Source organism: Bombus vosnesenskii, unplaced genomic scaffold, assembly GCF_011952255.1.
Source record: "Bombus vosnesenskii isolate JDL3184/JDL3185 unplaced genomic scaffold, Bvos_JDL3184-5_v1.1 scf7180000016276, whole genome shotgun sequence".
Classification (NCBI taxonomy): Eukaryota; Metazoa; Arthropoda; class Insecta; order Hymenoptera; family Apidae; genus Bombus; species Bombus vosnesenskii.
Genome location: NW_022884345.1, coordinates 1 through 19,098, shown reverse-complemented (window position 1 = coordinate 19,098; position 19,098 = coordinate 1). Strand labels below are relative to the sequence as shown.

Genomic DNA, 19,098 nt, shown 5'->3' with positions numbered 1-19,098 from the left:
ACGGCTTCTCTGTATGGTGCGTTGCAGTCATTATTGCCTATGTTACTTTCGCTCCATGTAGTCTCGGTAGGTGTAGAAACACTGTTTGCCCCAATCATATAAAATTTTTCTAATATGCTTTCCATATACTTGCACTGATGAATGAATATTGACCCATCTTTAATCTATTAATTTCAAGTCCAAGAAAATTCTTTACTTCTTTCGAACTCGTAATTTTGAATTCTTTACTTAAATTATTGAACAATTTATCAATTAGAGATTCGTCTGAAGCTGCTACCATTCCATCGTCTACGTATATGGTCATCAACATTAATTTGTCATCTTCTGTATAAATATAAAAACAAGGATCTGCATTACTCTGATAAAATTTTAAATTTGAAATAAACTTTGTGAAACGTTTGCGATTCGCACCATCATCATAGCCTTTAGGTTGTTTTATATAGATGTTTTCTTTCAGATTTTCATATAAAAATGCGGTTTTAATGTCAAACTGCCCAAGGTGTAGATTATTCTTGGTAGCAATACTGAGCATTAATCTAATTGTGTCAAACCGGGCAACGGGACTTTCCTTATAACCTATGCCCTCTTTCTGTGAACACCCTTTTATTACAAGTCGCGCTTTGTGTCGTTCCGAGTTGTCCGCATTTAGCTTTACCGTTAAAACCCACCTATTACTAAGTACCTTCTGATCGTTAGGTTTTTCTACAAGATCCACGTCTTACTTTCATGGAGCGATTTCATTTCATCATGCATAGCCGTTTCCCATAATTATTTCTTTCCGGATCTCTTCGCATCGTTAAAATCCACCGGTGACTTTTCCGCTACGTACGTTATTGGGCTACCATAAAAATCAGTTCGTTTGATCTTACCTCTGTCTCTCAATTGTCTCACATTCTCGCTAGTTCCATGAGGTTGTTTTTCGTGTTCACTCTCTGCACTTTCATACGTACAAGCTCTATCGCTCTGCTCACATACATCTTCGCGCTCGACAATTTTCGGTAAACTTAAATTAACAAATCTCGCAGTTTCTAGTTCGGGCTTAGATATTACGTCGCGGCTCAATATTACATTTCTTACCGTCGGCACGTACACTCGATACCCTCGTCCATCATCTAGGTAGCCTACCAAATATCCTTTGTTAGCCTTCTTGTCAAGTTTTCTTCTCTTTTCCGCAGGTATGTGTGCAAAGCACTCAGTACCGAAAACCCTAAATGTTTCTAAATCAGGCGGTTACCCGTACCACAGTTCATACGGTGCTTTATTGTCCAGTCTTGTCGGCCCGGTCTTGTTTATGACATGTACTGCTGTGTTCATGGCTTCGGCTCATAAAAACAGCGGTAGATTCGGTTTCGAATATAGCATCGACCGACCTGCCTCTACAATTCCTCTATTTTCTCTTTCTGCGACGCCATTCTGTTCAGGAATGTGTGGGACGTTAGTCGTGTGCCTAATTCCCTGGCTTCTTAAAAATTCTTTAACCTCTTTATTTTTTAATTCTTTCCCTCTGTCACTGTGAATTTCTTTGATCTTATTGTTGAATTTATTTTCGACTTCTAGGCAAAGAGTTTTTAGTTTTTCGATTACTTCTAACTTATGTTGTAAATCTTCGTGAATTTGAAAAATCATTTTTAGACATAAGAAAATACGATTTCTTGCCTGATGACTCGCCTTCCATAGGTCCACATACATCCGTATAAATAATTTCGCGAGGTTTAGTCACACGCTTGATTTTCTCGTGAAAACTCGATCTCTGATGTTTCTCGTACGCGCAACCTTCACAGAAAAAGTTACTGTCCTCTACAACTTCCATATGCGAATTCTTTAAAAATTCCTTAACGTGTCTGATGTTTTGATGACTGCCGTTCGTGCCATAACTGCAGGGTGTCCGCGTTTGAGTCCGCTCTGAGGTGTAATAGTAGTGGTCGCGATAGTACTGCTGCTGCTGATGTAGACGTCGCTATAAGCTACTGCTGCTTTCTTCTCATTTATGTGCCATGGAAGAAAAATCGGACTACAGGAGCCTGAATTTGAACTCGTGTTCAGAACGTTCGTAACTTAAGGCGCTAACCACTGCGCTACCGTCGTCCGGTGGAAGTTAGTGTCGAGTTGCGGTATTTGTTGTCGAGTGCCGCCACAGCTCTATTGCTAAGATTGCAAACTGACGGTATGATAACTCGCATATCGACCTTATATAAATTTCCGATAACAGAACCTCTTGCTATTACTTTCTGGTTTTGTAAAAACATACATTTTTTCCCTTCCTTGAAAATACAGAAATCTATGCCCCTCCTTGCGACAAATCTAATGCAAAATAGATTTCTTTTCATACCTGGTACATATAAGACATCGTTCATTGTACATGCTACCCATTGCCGCCCTCAAACGTGTCTATCTTGATTTTTCCTTTACCGCGTGCACCCATGAATCGCCGATCTCTATCTTTACCGTGTTGTCGAATTTTTCGAGGACGCTGAACCATTCTTGTCGTCCTGTCATGTGATCCGTAGCTCCTGAGTCGATTATCCAAACATGGTTTGCCGCTTGTATCGTTGAGGTCCTTCAACAGGGAAAAGGAAAGGAAGAAAGAAACAGTCGCTTATTTGAAATAAAGAACGAAATAAAGTCTTGAAATAAAGAAAAAAGGTGAGGACAAAACGCAAAGTACATGCTTCTAGATTTTTGAAATTGGACTTTATCAGAAAGTTTATCGGTGTTGAAAGCGAGGCACGTTGAGTGCAGTGACACTCGCAACTTGACGATTTTTGGGGCTCGGAATCAAAAGTTCAGGATCTTCGGAAGGACAACGTCAAAGCGCGAATGTGCAAGAAAGACTCGTTTCATTTGGCGCTTCTGAATTTGAAACTCTGATTGCATGAAAATCGCCGACCGGGATTACGTCTAAAGATTGTAAAACCATTCTAGTCTTCAGGTTCGATTCGCCAAGAACGTGATTAGAAAAAAGAAAAGAAAAGAAAAAAAGAAAGAAAGAGGAAGAAAAGGAAAAACTTACGTGTCAGCGTATCTATAATTTGCTATCTTCCGGTAGTATCAGATTTGTGAACCTGTGTGTCGTGCACGGAGAAACTATAAATTCGTTGCGCGAACAAGTTCGCGTGACTCGCGACGAGAATACGTTTTAAATTGTTAGAAGAGTTCGCGTAGTGGCCAGCAAGAAGGGAGTGGCGGTTAAACGCCGTATGTCGAGGCATCCGCGTCCGATTTTGAGACAGGGTCGAACGTCGAGGGTCTTCTTCCTAACAGAAATCCAGATGCGCTGTACCGGTCGAAGATGTTTCCAATTTTTCGACAGAAAAGAACTTTAAGGCGTTAGGTAGATGAAACATTTACACCGTACATGTGAATGTGTGTGTAAGTGTCAGAGGACGTTCAGGTCTTAGTTGAGACAAAAGACTGTTGATAGCTGTTAGAAGCATCTAGAATAGTCCGTTTGACAACAAGCGTGCGTGTAAGAAGGTTATCGAGGTCTTCAGAATGTAATATATATGTATCGATGTTGTGTGCAAATAAAGCAATTAATTTATTATACCTTAACATAAAGTCACTTGGAAGGGATCCATCCAATAGCGGTACTACTGTGCTCGTTTCTGCATTACCGACAAAGCAGTCGAGCAAAGGATTTTTCCCCTCCATCACGGTACGTCCCCTCAATACGTCCACTTTTGCTATAAAATACACAAGCAAATGACAAACACGCTGGTTAAAGAAAAAATTGAATTTGTCAAGAGGAAGCAAGAATGTATTCGAATGCTGGCCTCTTGCGAATTCATCAAGAAAATCATCTCTACTTTGCATCGTTCACTGTACGATCGAAGATCGCAGTGTACGATACGCAGGGATATTTGTTTTCTGCCGATCTGGTTTCGTTTTCAAAAATCCCACAGCCCATAAACCAGAGAAAGGGAACGAAGGACCGTACGAACTGAAAAATAGGGAACTAATCGCAAGGCGAGTTTAGAGCAGAATAATATTCATCCACGTAGTATCGGGCTGTTACCGAACGTCGTGGGGAACGAGAGGCGTAGATATGGGACTCTTATTGGAAGTAACACGAAGAGTGCATTACTCCCTCCTTCGACAACGAGGAACAGCCGTTTACCTACGGTTCGAATTGCTCGAGAATTCTTTTTGCATAAATATTGAACGATATCGGGCGAAGAGGAATCCTCCATGTGCATCGTTCCTTCTTTACAAGCGTGCCCAATCTCATCTCACGCGTGCGCAATAGATTCGATATCTGGCATGATAGATCTAACATCGTACGCAACATAGCGCCGACTGTCAGTCATAGTACGCGTCGTTATTATATTCGCAACTCGAATGTAATAAAGTGCCAAAATCGCAAGGCGGTCGAGCAAGATGCGCAAGTGTGAACCATGTAAATCATTCATTTTCCTAATATCATGCGTGTTTTATCGAGAAAAACGTGCAGTGATATAATATATATGTCGGGTTACGTTATGATTAGTGTTAGGGTTAGGGGCATGAAACGAATCTTCATTTGGATCACACATTTCTCGTTATGCAATAGAGAAGACATTGACTAGAGCAAATACGATTATTACAGAATTTGACAAGTAACCGTGATAATTAAATACTCGAGAAGCCAATGATAATGATCCCACGTTCAATAACGAATCCACGGTCAACGGGATAACACGATTCTCTTCCTTCCAAAGCCCAAATCGTACTCGACTTGCTTAGCTACGGTGGAAGTATAACTAAACTAACTGTTTGTTAAAACGTGGAATATACACTGAGCGGAAACACGCTAAATAGCTCGCTAATACTGCCTCACGAGAGAATGACTTTCCGTTGCGATGATGCTGCAGAGGAAAACTATGATGGGGTGTATCTAAGGGTACGAGATCATCGGATTCGTGGAGAGATGCCTCCGCTCGGAAAGTGAGGGAAATTGACGTTGCTGTTAATTGGTAAATTTTCATGTCTGTGGCTAGAAAAGGATGCTAGCCGTCCTTGAGAGAAGGTTGCTAGCGGGAAGCGTCGTTCGTTGAAAAATAAATTTCCCCTATCTTCCCGTAGTTGGGACAAAGACTGTTTGTCTGTTTGAAGGACTTTAGGTAACTAGATCTTAACGTTTATAACGGCCCTCAAGCTAGCTGAACGTGTACTGTGGAGATGCGTCGGCATCTGGTAACCGCCATACCCGAAGAATAGGGTCTGTGTGTAATGAGCCACGGGACAGAAATCGTTGGAATGTATACTGTCGCGTGCCGCTAAAACTATTTCTTTTAAGGAGAGTTGTAGAATTACTCCATACCTTTGTTAGACAAAGCGTTCATCCCGTGACCGCGTCTACGTTCGGCGACTGGTTGTCGCCTCGAGCCCAAGCTTATTATCACAAATCTAGAACAAATACAATCGGATCGAATGACGACAATTATTTAATTACGCCTATGATAGAATCTAGATTAAGGGATTAAGGTGTTAAGGGATTTTTCCGAAATTCCAAAAGAACGGCTCCGATGTCCTTTCATCTCCGACATATACTTTAGCTTGCCACGTGATTCTAACTAACAATCTCGATTGAATTTATGTGCAAGTGCAAGTGCATTTTACGCAGTTTATCAATAGTTAGCCACTATCTCCAATCGAATAGATCTACCAGTGCTATACAACTCTCAAGGTGCATGCAGTGATCACCCACTCCTTATAATATCAATCAATCCCATTATTTACATCTACAAATTTAAAACCATTGCAGCAGAATACCCATCCACTAGGTAAACAAAACAAAATAATACACCCGCCAAGCACGAACGCTCTGTAGATTGTTATCATCTGTTCCATTCGTGCTTTATAGACTAAAAACTCATTCGTTAGATATTTAATTATTAAATTCAAATTATCAACTGAATTTCAGCCACTGTCTAATAAATACTGCTCGCAAACGATGTATCATTTCTTAAATCAAATATAAGAATTGTTTATTTTATAAATTATGTTGTGTGTCTAAACACAGTCCACTCAAACATTGTATCGACCGCGTGACATTGATTGTCAACAAGTCCTATAAACTAAGATCTTTCAAACTTCTTTTGTTTTTGATAGACACAACCGCTAGCCGGTGAGTCATTCCGGTATATTTGGCTTGTTCTTTGGTATTATACAATTACTGCCATTTTTTACGACTGACCTCCTTTCTCGTAGTGATTCGACACTATGCTATATTTAATCAAAACTCATAATTGTAGCGATAAAATACTTCCTATCAATACAATATACAATCTAAAATTTAAATATTCTGGTTTAGGGCAACATATCCAGTGAATTAACGGCGCCTGAACAATTACATCTCCTTAAAATTAACGGGTAAATCTATAACATAAGTAACAAAATTATTATCTAATTTCAATCTAGTACCTAAAAACCGTTCAACATAAATTCACTATGCTCAAAGTGCATCCCCTTACAAATGATATCAATGTGCATGATATTTATTTGCTATATTAATATTGATATTATTTGTTATAGGTCCAGACCACCGACCTCGGTCAGAACTATCCTGATTCGCCTTCATCATGGCCACAACCAACATAATATTAACTACGATAAAAAACTAAAATTAATAATTTGACTCTAACTATCGCTATAATACGACTGGCCTGTATACATATTAAATAATTTATAGTAAATAACTTGTTTGTAAATATACCTTGTCATATTTATCTACACTATCCTTTATCTCACGACCTACACCCACCTTGACCTACACATTATCGTTATTCCTTTATATTGTTCACAAACCGTTATAGCGCAATATTTCCAAATCCTATTATGTTTAATTCGGAAATATTATAATGGAACTTTCGGGCAGCCGACTATATCAGCCCACCTATCTGGGGGTTCAAAGTAATTTCTTGTGCTCCCAGGTTTTTTCCTGTAACGCGACTTGGCAAGTAGATAGTTGCCACTGTACGACACTATGTAAAATAAATTAGAACCTACTCTTATGTAGCTGCAGCTACAAACTCACATTGAAATACTCGAGCAGCGGCGATATAAATAGAAATAAACTGAAAATACGGGTAAATGCAACCTCATTATATTCACATTAAGGAAAGGTACCACACCTCTTATCATTCTCAACCACCACATCATACAGCAAATCAAAACAGTTAGATAGTCAGGACCGTGCCCGGACCATCTACATTCAGACAAATTTGTTTGGAAACAACACATAAATAAAGAAATCGAGCAAATCAGACTCAAAAGGAAGGAAATGTACTGACTCACTGTAGACATTCTTCTACACTGTAGTACATTCAGTACTGTAGTACTGGTAAACTATTACCAGAAAATAAACTATCGCTACATAAAATAATCATAAAGCCTATTTGAACTCATGATATTCGACTTTGCGGTATGACAATTAAAAGTCATACTACTCGAATTCAAGTTTACTATGGATGTTCGCAAAAACCAGAAATTCATTCGAAGAATAGAAAAGCACTGATCTGGTATATGGTCAGTTACGACCATAGAACAGGTGATAATGGGTCGATGTAGATTAGCGGTGAATTCGCACATAGTACAGATATACACATTTATATTATACAGAATGTTTTTTCAAATTATTCTTTTGGATAACCATTCCGATGAAAACATTCTTCTTGTACAAAAGCAACAAAGCTTTTTCGTAAGGTGAAAATGCCTCGTTCAAAAGACAATTTCTTTTTCAAACGATGAAATTAAATGCAAATTTATCTTCATGCTTCATGGTGAATTTCACATTGTTGGATTTGTAACCAATCAGGCCAAAGAAAATGCTGATGTTCTGATTGTAAACACAGCCAATCGATTTTCTAATGAAAAGAAATCCGTTATCATTGTCGAATAAGATATTAATTTGTTAATGTCATTATGACGATCGACCAGCTCGTCGAAAACGACAGGACCAAGGAAAAACTAGAGCAAGGAAGAGAAAAGGATAATCCGAACTTATTTAGTAATTAAGCTCAATTAAGCGGTTCAATGTAACAGAATCCTTGACTTTGTTCTTTATCTTTTAAAATACTCCTAATTTCACGAATAAATTTGAAAGACGTACAGAATAATTATATTTAAAATAATATAAATTGATAGTCTCGTGATTATCGCATTCTCAATTTAGTTTTCGATATATTCGTCGGAGATGAAAGAACACCGGAGCCTTTGGAATTTTGGATAATCCCGCACCATTGTAATCTAGAGTCTACTATAGCTGTAATTAAACAATTGTAGTTATTCAATCCGACTATAAATGTTCGCGAGCTGTGATGATGAGCTTGGGATCGAGGCGACAGTCAGTCGCCGAACGTAGCCGCGGTCACGGGATGAACGCTTTGTCTAACAAAGGCATGGAGTAATTCTATAACTCTCCTTAAAAAGGAAATAGATGTAACACTCGACAGTAAACATTCCAACGGTCTCTCTCCCGTGGCTCGCCACACGCAAACCCTATTCTTCGAGCAAGATGATTGCCAGATGTTGATGCGTCTCCGGAGTACATGTTCAGCTAGCCTGAGGGCCCGTCATAAATCTTAGAATTTAGCTGACTAAAGTCCTTCAAACAAACAGTCTTTGTCCCAGCTACGGGAAGATAGGAGAGACCTATTTTTCAATGAACGGCGTCTCCCACTAGCAACTTTCCCTCGAGGGCGGCTAGCATCTTTTTCTAACCACCGATATGGGGATTGACCAATTAGCAGCAACGCCAATTTCCCTTACTTTCTGAACGAAGGCTTTTCTCGACGAATCCGATGATCTCGTGTCCTTAGACACACACCATTATAGTTTTCCTCTGTGGCATCATCGGGACGAGAAAGTCATTCTCGCTCGCGATCTCACCGATGAAAATAGTAACCCTTTACGACCAGTGAATATTACGCGTCCGACTTAGATTTTGTGAGCACGTTCATCTATCATCCCGTCGACCGCCGATTCGTTATTGAACCTAGGATCATTGTCATTAGTTTCTCGAGTATCTAATTACTACGGTTACTTGTCCGATTCTATGATAACCGTATTTGCACTAGTCAATGTCTTCTCTATTGCATAACGACAACGTATAACCCAAACAAGATTCGTTTCACGCCCCTAACCCTAATTCTAATGTAAACCCGACATATATTAAATATAGATACAAGCATACAAATAAATTAAAATAAACGTTCCAGCAAGTGTTTTAAGGAGACTGTGATTTGCCAAAGTTGATCTATCTGCGAATAAAAGGAGTTAGCATGATTTAGCTCACGATTAAAGCAATATGTGTGACCGGTGTAGAATAAATTGTTGGTTCTAAGACATCTTAAAGGGACATTAAGAGAAAATTGCTGGTTGACATTATAAGAAGAAATAATATCGCCTACTATTTTATTTACAAATAAGATGTCAAGCATTATTCTCTTAATTTTATATAAAATATGAAAAAAGGATTTATATGTTTATGATACCAAACATGCTTTTGCATGAATATAACGAAAACTAAGACCGAGCATTCGTATCTGTAAGAAAATGTTGTTCAGAATCATGATCTCACGATATATTTCAAGGGCATCGAAATCGATGAGCAAGTCTCTCTTCGACAGGTTCACCTGCTCTAATAATGACATTTCATTAAATTTTTAAGACGTCGTATTAAGAAAACGAAAATTTGTTATGCCTATGAAGCGGAGATACACGTTCGCATAACACCGAAGTTATCTTTTTCAAAAAGCACTTTTTAGTTATGACTGATCAGAGAATATTTTCAATCGGAGAAAGGTTCATGCAAATTGAGCATTGAGCATGATTCTGTACCATTCAGATTTTTATATAATGTAACAATACTAAAAAATATGAAAGCAGAGGAACCGATTAAACACCGTATGAATTTGGACATTATTTTAGAAAATGAAAATCATCGAAATGTAATTAGAAGCGACATGCTTAATGAAATAAAAATATTTTGTGACATATACAGTCAAAATTTGTTGTATATAACACCAATGCAATGTTCGAATATGATATATAAAATTAAGGACTTATTTTCCAATTTTATGTTACTTTAAGAATATTACTAATTATTCCAATCGCCTCTGCAGGACGTACTTTCTCTAGATTAAAATTAATTAACAATTATATACATACTACTATGTCTCAGGGAAGATTATCTAATTGATTATTTAATTTGAATAAGTTATGTGAAAATTGAAATTACAAAGATATAATTATTGATTTTGCACGAAACAAAGCGAGAATAATAAACTTTATGAAATAATTGTACTTCACTAAGTTTCAAAATAATAAACATTTCAGATACGGGTATTTTTGTTAATATGTACTCAATCATCGAGTCATTATTTTGTTATTGTTATTAGTAAAAACTTTATAATTAGAATAGGAATAAATTTTCGTCAAAGAAAGTTATGAGCTACAGAGGTACATGTCTTTTCTGTTTCTAATTTGTAATGCTATACATGTGTGTAATAATATTATTTTGTCAGAGCGAGACTTGTTCCGCGCTAGGCAGTCTCTACTGGCAACTGTAATTTTAAAAATAAGATTTTGTTTACAAAAACTGTTTGTTATGGGACTAGAAACATTCTCGAGGACGTAAGGTTCTAAACAAATGTTCTCCTTTCTTATTGAATGTCAGAGATAGGGATAACTGACACGAAATATCAAGGTCTAATATAGACAGTCAATAAGGAATAACGAATAAAATTTTATTAGTTATTAGATTTTCATAACTTATTCATTTTTCTTCCTTTAGGAAAGACATTTATTCTTCCGTTTTTATTTAAAATTATTATTCGCAATTGATTTTAAAGAAAAACTTTCCATTAGTCTATTTGCAATAAAAAGATCCTTCCCTTATGAATCTTATGAATCGATTTGCAACTGACAATTAAATTGTAATAAAAGAACATAATGAACGGAAAGAACCAAGTTCGTAATCTAAAATATAACGTAATATAAAGTATAACTGTTACATATTTTGAATATAGGTACACAAACATGTAATATATTTTGCATATGCACACATTTATATATTTTATTTTACATACATTTACATATTTTAACATATTATATACACATAAAATTTCGCACTATAATAATCGTTATTTATAGTAATCGACATTAAAATAATTATTAAATATTTGTTTATTTAAACCTAAAATTGCGGTATAATTATGAAAATGTTAACAAAAGAATTACGTTTAGATTTCATAAACATATCGCAAAGTGACCGATTTAACCAGCGACCGTACAGAGGTCCCACTTGTAGTCCTGAAGTATAACCAATCAGCAAACAACGCTACCTCATCGTCGACATTATATCATGCTAGCGCATCATCATAGCGTTCAGTACTGTTTAATCTGTTGAGATAAATGTCATGTTGGTATAATCAATAGTTCCTACATGCGAAGTTGGTACTTCTTCCGCCACGTGTTAATTATCTGAGAGTATTCTGTGCGTTCATATGGCTGTACATGGTGGCGAAATACAGAATATAAAAACTGAATCTGTGTGAATCAATTAAATATCGAACCCCAAAACCTATTTAATAACAGGGGTGGTACAGTAACCGAAATGGAAATTATTCTACATGCAACAGTAAGTCGTAATAACAAATACAGTTTTCTTCTTTTGTTTTTTGTATTTTCACTGCATTTTTTATTTTCATATACATAACCGTCTTTCATTTAAAGAAGAATTTAATTTCTCAAGGATTTTTCATACAAATTTGAATAATAACTGCTATTTTTGATGTCTTATTTCAACCTTTGTCCTTGTTTGAGCTACTGTATCGCTTATTTTTTTTTTAATGTTTGCATTGTTCACAGGCTGTACTAATTTTGTGTGAGTAATTTAGAAATATATGAGGTCTTGCAAATCAAATAATTTTATGTAGGAAATTCTTAATTTTCATAAAATAGTTTTGAACTGCTATGACTGCATGGAAACGAAGAAGTTCGGAAATGAAATATAGAGTAAGTAAACCTCTTCGCAATCGTATGTTGAGAGAATATGGTACATGTTTCATTTCTCCTTTCGTATGATCTTCTTCTAGACTAATCATGTTTCTTCTAATAATCTTTTATTTCACGTATCTGATTGGCCACAATTTTTTAAGAATAAATTTTTATAAATTTCTTCTTTGTTAAAGTTATTTTTTCTTTTTTAATTTATCTTTTATTACAGACTGTCACATTTCAATAAGAAAAATTCTATTTATCTAATATTATTTATGTTTATTTCTACATAAAATTATTTATGGCATATTTATACTTAGGTTAAAAGTCTTTAATTTCATTGGTTATTGCAAAACAAACATAACAAAGTATTTAAGTTGTTCTTAGATTATTATAATTTGTGAATTTGTCTGAATTGCTATTCTTCTATGATAAAATGATCTTATCTTAATGCTGCTTTTGCTTTTTAATAAAATTTATCAGTCCTCGTAACTATTTTTCTTTGTCAGAAAAAGAAAGTTGTTTTTTAATGAATTTTGTTGTAAATTCTTAATATTATCCAATATATTTTTCTTACACATATTATACATTTTGTTTTCATCTGTTTTGTATTTTATGCTTTTTTCTGCATTCAATGATCGTTCTTGTCTCCCAGCTACTCTAACTTTGATTATTCTGTTAGTTATTAATAGCAGTTTCATATGTAAGTAACTTTAATTATTTTTTTCTATATTTTTAGCATATTTATATACTTCACTATAGGTAGATTATTCTATTCTTTCTTTCTTTTATCCAGGAAGTATTTGTGTTATTTCTTCTATTATTGTTCTTTTTAGGAAATGTGTTCGTATTTTATCTGTTCTTGTTGAGTAGTAGAGAACCCATATTCTTATACCATATACCTATACTGTGTATGGTTGACTTTGTCCTTATGTTAGATTACCATTAAAGCATTAATTTCTGTCCACACCATGAATGTTTTCGCTATAATATAAGTTGGGTTATATATATTTTTCTCCTCGTACAAAATACCAAAAGTTGCCTTTGCCAAATCAATTTATATATTGAGCACTACTTGTGAAACAATTGATCGCTAAACTCAAAACTGTTATTTTTTGTTCTCATATTTATCTTCATATTCATGAAATAACATTAGAAGATACAAACAATGACCAGAAAAGAGTGATGCCCTGAAACAAAGTTTAATTTATTTATGTTCAATTTCATTTTGGGTTCTTCTACTTTATCTCTTATTTACAACCTTTTTATAATAATAGCTTTTCCTCTCTTTTCTTCTTTTAATTTTGTCTGACTCTTCTATTACCTCACTTTTTTTTGTTAGTTTGCTTCTTTCTTCTGCCCATTTTGCTTTGTTCATCTGCTCATTTTCTTTTCTTTTCTCCTACCTTTTTCTATATTCTGGTATCTTTCTATTATAATATAAAATCTCTCTTAATTAATGATAAATTTTTCTTACCTTCTTTAATTTGTCTTTCATATTCTTTGTTCCCTTCAACATTATATGTACTTTCTGTAGGATTTAAGGTTTGATTTAAAATCATTTCTTCATTTCCTTTATTGTATAACTTATTTTCCTTGCTCCTACTTGTTGTTTGTTTTTTGTCTTCTACTGCTATTTTACACTTTGTAATTTATTTTAGTGACCTTTCTCTTGTGTTTCTTTCTTATTGTTATGGTTACCGCTGCCCTCTCGAGCTTCTTTTATTTTGCTATAGTTTCCTAACGTCTGTCTTACTTTTTCTTGATTTTTTACTAAATTCACTGTCAGAATTTGTATTTTCTTGTTTTCCTTTTATTACACTCTATATTGTTTCCTTAATGTCAATGGCATGAATTTTGCAATTTGGCCAATTGTGGAAATTTACAACTAAACATGAAAAGCAATTAAATAACTCCGGAAATCAATGTATCTGAAATTTTCTTTCAAACCTTACTTTTCATACCATATTCAAGTGTAATTGTGAAATCAATTTTAATTTTTATATCCTTATTTTGCATTATACATATACATTATATATATATATATATATATATATGATGTATAATGCTTTGTATGTATAATAATATATAATGTATAATAATATATATAATTCTTTGTATCATAATAATATAAGGAAATGACATTTTGATAAATAAACTAAAGAAAATGATTATTATTTTCGATATTTATATATGATTATATATTATTTTGCCATGAAATTCAATGCACAGCTCAATTTAAACAAAAAAAGAAAAGGATGTAGAATTTGTCACAAAAGCGGAAATTTTTCACATTTATGCTCCAGGCATGAAACCCATGATATTTTCTCTTCACTTTTTAATTATATTTCCAATTATTTTGATTTTTCTAAATGCCCTTTCACGCATTTTTGCACATGCTATCTTTCCCTTGTTACTATTTCTGTTAGAATGTTAAATTATCTGTTAAAATATTAAATTAACTGTTAAAATTTAAAAAATTGAAAAAAAAGTCTGTTAAAATTCATTTTTTAGGAAATTTCAAGAAATTTCGTTGCCAGAAATTTAAGGTGAATGGATTTTGTGATATTCAGGCAAACTGACTCCTGAGTAAGATAAAACTTCATAAATTCTTTCCTATGGTGCTTTGGTAAGTTCGTTTCTTTATTCGCTTTTAATTATGGAATGCATTATACCATTTAAAGAAGGTGGTAAACTTCATGTATGCGTTATCTTTTCTATGCGTTATTTAAAATTACAAATGAAAAGAATACGTTTCATTTTTGTTTTGTTATATACACACTTGTATCAATGGGATCATAATTCTTGGGATCGTAAGATACCAATATTCTGTCTTGTGTGAACCCAAAAAGAAAACAGTTTACCTCACGACGTTTATGAGGTTGAAATTCCGAAGGTACGTCTCTTTTATCTTTTCTTGTGGTTCTTACAGCTGAGACCTTTGGATTTTAACTCGTAAACAAGTTTGCCTAATGTGCGATTTATAAATATTTACATAGAACTGTCCGGTCAATAAGGTTGTTTTCTTCCTGAAAGTACAAACTGGCACGGTCGAATTACGATTAAATTCTTAGCTCGCGTGCTAACGCCGAAATATCTGCACACACGAGGTTTTTGAATAATTTCTATCGATTTCATTTTCTTTGAAGATTCTCCACTGGTACAACATTTTGAACCGACATTTATATTTGATAAAATATTACCAACGCTACCGTATAACAAGGCTAAGCGCAATACAAAGTTAACTTTTATATTATCATTGTCTGAATTGTATGTATTGAGAGAAAGATTATTTATTTCCATTATTACCTTCTCCCCTAACCAATGCCACATTTTCTTTCATAAATACAAATTTAATAGGTCGGCAATAAAATGTTGATGAGGGTTCAGGTTTTGACCACAGCACCTAATTATATTCATCTAAAAAGTAAATACAAACAAAAGTTATATTTCAGATGAACTTTGTGTAAAGTGACTTGGAATCCAGCTTTAACTGGTTTAAGACATGCACGGATTATGCTCTTCGCTATTCCTAGCGTAAGTCGTAATTATTCGAAAACAGTTTATTTAACATTATTTGGCATCGTTTAGCTTTGTGCCTATTCGTTTCTATACATGACCAACATATTCTTTCTTTTAAACAACAATGTCTTCGTATGGATTAATATCTTTATGCGTTTCGCTATCTCCATCTCCAATACATGTACTATACTTGGCACGATGTTTCTTTCTTGATCTCATAAACATTTCTGTGATGACATAAGTTTCCACTTTATCAGCACTGATATGGTTTATAGTGCAATTATCTTTGTCACCTTCATACTAATCATTGTACTGTCCTGTGCCCGTTTTATTCTCCCATGCAACGCTGCAAGATTGGGAAATCTAGATTTTACAATTATATCAAGCACATTCTTACTGTGTTTCCCGAGGAGTGTAGCAAGCCCGAACGAAAAATTCAATTCTCTCATTTTCCTGGCGTTCTCTCTTCCGAAACGCTAACTTTTCTTCTGTCTTTTTCGGTAGCTCTCGAAATTGGACGATTAGATACCCGTAAGACAACAGAATGTAAATTTTCCCGACAGCCATAGTATCTATTGATAGCCGATCCCTGAAAAATATCCATTAGCCCACAAAATAAATTTATCTTTTCCATTCCGCTTTCTAAAGTCGCCAACACAATCCTGCGATTTATTTCAGATGACTTTTGGTATGGATTGGCATTGCCAATTAGTGGAGATGAGTTGAAAAATTTCATCCAGTACTCACACTTAATTGTAATTTTGGAACCTAAGCCGCAGTTTCTAGTTCTAGAAGACTGAATTTTTCATTTGCAATACTTGCAAATAACACTAGTCGCTATCATCGAAAATGCAGCAACAAAATTCAAGATATATTAACTGAGATTACTTATGAACGCTTCATTGTTATCTCTGTTTCACAATTTTTTAGTTGATACGCTTGTTATTCGGTTCAGCAACGTGTATCGTTCGAGTTACAGTTGATGTGCACGTAGAACGCCATATTAGACCTGATGCAATTTTCGTGAACCCATCTGCTACTATATACGCACTGCAGCTAGTTCTCATTACGAACGCTGTCGCTATAAGGTTCATTTCATATCAAGCATTCTGTGCAAAGCAACAGTCATGTGTAATGTTGCCAATATTGAATCGGTTCTTTAATAGCAGGGCATTCGAGATAGATTGCTTTCCTCATTGATTCTGTTTGCTTTCAGTTTTCTTGAGAAGTGCGCAACCGGGTGTAACATACCGTTATCTTGGGGTTGTTTTAAAACGGCTCCTAAACCATCACCACTTGCATCTGTATAAATGAATATTTCTTTGTTTTGCTCATATGTTGCTAGGACCGGACTTTAACAGAGATATTCCTTAATCTTCTGAAATGATTTCTGAGATTTTTCATTGCAGATGAATTCGACATTTTTCCTTAATAAGTTATGAAGTGGCTCCAGGAGTTTGCAGGTATCTTTTATAAATTTATAATAAAAATTAATTTTCCCCAGTAATTGTCTTACATTCTTTTTTGTTCTTTGAGCGTTGCAAATCGCCCAAGTCAAGAAATGTTCTTTCGGCTTTTATCCCTTTTTTTCTCTTTTCTAATTCGTTTTCTCCCCACGAAAGCTCACGAGAACACACGCCCAGCGAAGTGCACTGGCACCGATTCTTTAAACTGATAGATTCGAACGGACTTGAAGTGACTTGACGACTAGCCATATAGAAAGGAGCGCGGTGTCATCGTTCGACGCTGTCTTAGAGTAGGCCGCCGGACCACAATTTCAAAAACTCGTCGTTATGTCGATCACCCAATGCAATCCATGTCCTGATGACTTCAGCAGTGAGTGTTGGAGAAAGACGCCTTATCAGTGCATCGGTTGGCAAAACAGTTAAAAGACGCTTTACGAGAGATCCAAACATTCTGTTGATGGTGTGCATGAATATGTAGGCTCCAAGTCAGCCGACGACGTTACGAACTATAATAAGCTAAGTCTATGAAAGGAAGCTAAACGTTACGATTATATTTTACAGATAACTCACGCTTCATGGACATAATCGGAATAAGTTGCGATACGACGTAAGAGATCATATAATTAATCTAATGAGCAGTGCTAGTTAGTTAAACCATCAGCTCTCAACATTTATGCAAATTTCATGTGCCCATCTATGCCATATAATACATTGAATCCATCTTTTTCTTAGATTGCAGTGATATAAAGAGTTCATCACGAAATATACGAGCCCGAGGGAAGAATGTTGTGTTTTTCATTTTTTCACTGCTACATTTTCTTCATCTCTGCTAAGTGCGCTCCTGGTTTTGAAAGATTTTTTTCATTCGGTCTTTTTTCCAGCCTGAGGAATTTCTTGTTCGATCTGGCTTTTACATTGTTCCGAGATGAATGTTACAGTGTTCCCTCTTTTCTTTGTTTTTCTCTTTACTCTTTCCTTTGCTTGGCAATTAGTGTGAGCGGATAAGGGCTCGGCTTAGTCCTTTGCTTGGCAGATAAATTTGATTATTTTGGGGGGAAATATAAATGCTGAAGGCTTTGCATCCTTAGACATCACTGATACTACACAATGTTGATCGCCTGTTGGTCTGTTGGATCCTTTTGTATTATTCTTTTACTTTATTATTGCTTAGTCCATACCTTTCGGCTTTGAATGAACTTTCGGTTTTACATCTCTTACATCTCTTTTCCACTCTATTCTATTGCACTACCTTGCTTATTTTATCTCTAAAAACTAAAACGAGAAACTACAACTTAGCAACTAATGACTAAAAAACTATTGCAACTTTGGTCTTTAGCCTCCTTGCTGTGCATCCTTCCTGTCGTTTGTCCTTCTCTTCTCTATCATTGCCTTCAGTTCTGTTAAACCTGCCCCAGTCTCATTTAGCGTTTTTCCTATGTCCTTTGGTCTTCCCGTTATTTCACATTCTTTTATTACATGCCTCAGGTCTTCTTTCCTTCTACATAGTCTGCATCTTTTTTCTCCCTCTTCTTTCCAGTATTCCCTTGCTTTGGCCTCGTTTCCGCATCTGAATCTTGCTGGTATTTTTCTGTCCTTCCACTTCATCCTCCCTTCTAAGTACTTTGGTAATTTTTCTTTGGCTATGTTTCTGTAGTCTATATTATACTTGGATTCCTTTATCCTTTTCCCCCTTTCTTCTGCTTCTTCCTTTCTTCTTTCTTCTATAATTTGGTCTGCTGTCATCCTTCTTGCTCCTCTTCTGCTTCTGTCTGCGTCCTTCCCTTTCTCACATCTTCTAGTCCCTTCTTTCTCTTTCTTGTTCTTTTCCCTTCATGGCTATGGGGTGGGTTGTCGTAATAGGTGCGGAAGGAATACTCAGATGTATTCAACAATAAATATTCATTAACAGTAATATTCGATGAGTACACTTGTACTAATCCCCATTTTCCTCATTTTCTCCTCCAGTTCCTCTCTGTTTAGTCTGTCGAACGCCGCTCTTAGGTCCATAAAGCAGGTATATAATTTCCCTCTTTCTTTACCTATGAGGTACTATAGGTACTGAAGGAACATTCAGATATGTTTAACAACCAAGATATTTATTCACACTTATGAAGTGATAGTCCATGAAGGT

General features: G+C 35.3%; 1 long non-coding RNA gene across 1 annotated transcript; it reads left to right on the top strand.

Moving 5' to 3' along the window:
- Nucleotides 1–11,492: 11,492 nt before the first annotated feature.
- On the top strand, nucleotides 11,493–15,047 carry LOC117242731. Its single transcript, XR_004495328.1, has 3 exons — nucleotides 11,493–11,620; nucleotides 14,494–14,608; nucleotides 14,912–15,047. It is a non-coding gene; the product is annotated as an uncharacterized LOC117242731 (long non-coding RNA).
- Nucleotides 15,048–19,098: the final 4,051 nt, after the last annotated feature.